At 36.6% G+C, this 1,862-nt stretch overlaps 1 pseudogene; it reads left to right on the forward strand.

Annotated features, from left to right (window-relative positions):
- The first annotated feature begins 888 nt into the window (after positions 1-888).
- On the forward strand, positions 889-1,609 carry LOC113597468 (thyroid transcription factor 1-associated protein 26-like; annotated as a pseudogene).
- Positions 1,610-1,862: the final 253 nt, after the last annotated feature.

The following is a 1,862-nucleotide window of genomic DNA, read 5'->3' on the forward strand; positions in this document are numbered from 1 at the left end:
ATGCTTGTAATGCACTAACTTAGATGCTATAACATGACAGAGGCATTATAAATAATTCCCTAGCTCATTCCCATATTCACTTTCCCTATTACATTTTGAGAAAAAGGGTAAGAAAACGTTATCTGGTTTTCTGAAGCTGAATTTGAGGTTAAAATGGAAAGCACTTTGTAAACTATAAGGTGCTATGCACAAAAGATTAATTATGTGCCATGATTCTCTAACACGTGTGTGTGTGTGTGTGTGTGTGTGTGTGTGTGTCTATGTGTCTGTGTGTTTGTTTACTGTTACCTCTTGGACTATTACTTTTCTAACTATTACCTTTACTGATTTTCACTTCCTCCTGCTAGGCCCCATGAGGGACTGTTTCTCAGCTTTATACTTGTTTTCTTACTCAACCAACTGATTTTTCTTTCCAAATTTAACTGTCACTTCAGCAGTTATAAATCAGGGCTGAGTCCTGCCCTCACCAGGGTGTTGTTGGAAAGAGTAAAACATCCTTAATATCAAGTCCTCAGAAAATGGTGAAGTACTTTAAGAGTCTTAATTGTCAACACAAGTACAAATGGCAAAGCTACATAGATGTTGTTGCCAAAATAACATGACGTGGAAAGAAGGGCCAGGACTTGGAGTCAGAAATCCTAAGATCAAGGCTCTCATTAGCTCTGACACAATAACTCAGATTTATATAACACATTACAGCTGAAAAATGCTTTCACATATGTTCTCTCACTGATCCACTCAATTGGCTTCCCTGTTTCAAGCTCTCAATGCTCAAAACCCTCCAGCCAGAGTAAACTTTTTGAAACACAGACCCATCCATATTCTAAACTCTTCAAGGGCACCCTACTACTGATTAAATATTATAAAGTATGACTTGGCTGGTGCACCATGGCATCAGTGAGGCCAGCAGCAGGGTGGCCACCAGGGAATGTTTGGACATGTAGCAAAGGATTTTCTCTGGTAAGATTCAGGAATAAGAATGTGAAGAAGAGGACAGGGCAATCCAATCATCTGCAGGCCATCGTGGGAAGAGTTCATGAGGGACCAGGCTTTGCATTCTGAATAAAACTGAAGATTCAGCAAAATTTCAAGAAATTGCTATGGAGGGAAAAGAAGGCTCAAACCTCACAGGAATCCCAATCCACAGATCGATACCCTGGTCATCTGAAACATCTTTATTTAGCTGAAGAGCAGACTCAGGAAGCAACCTAGAAAAGTTGAACAGCCTCTGTCAGAAGAGCAAGCTGATCAAACTTTGCCAAAAAAAAAAAAAAAAAATGGCATTGACCAAGCTTTGTATGAAGAACATTGTAATGTTAAGCAGCAGAACAAGGTAGCATAAGAATAAACTCCATTACTACTCCAAAGAAAAAGAAAACATCAAATCAAAAATTGTATGAATATGAACAAGCACAAGCAGAGTGTGCTAAGAAGCAAGAACTTGAGAAAACAAGAAAGAAGACGCTCAAAGGCTCTATAAAAAGAAGAAAATGGAGGTATTCAAAATACATAGCAAAAAGTCTTAAAAACGGGCTAACCAAACCTGAATTCACAAATGGAGTATCTTCTTAAAAAATATAAGAAAAAATTAAATCACACATATTCTTAAGAGTTAAAATATCTGCCTTCTATTGAGTTCTTTTGTATATGTACTGTAACTCCTAACAGTTAACTAAATTTGTTAACATAAAATGGATTGCTGAACTACACTAAGTACAAAATGTACAAATATTTTTATTCTTGTGAAAGAAAATTTTCTATGTATGCTCTACATAACATATTATTTATTTATTTGCCTTTGAAGGAGGGTGGCCCCAAGAACTGAAAGAAATTTCTATTTGAACAACATGTTTAAGCATGTA

Source organism: Acinonyx jubatus, chromosome X, assembly GCF_027475565.1.
Source record: "Acinonyx jubatus isolate Ajub_Pintada_27869175 chromosome X, VMU_Ajub_asm_v1.0, whole genome shotgun sequence".
NCBI classification, from domain to species: Eukaryota; Metazoa; Chordata; class Mammalia; order Carnivora; family Felidae; genus Acinonyx; species Acinonyx jubatus.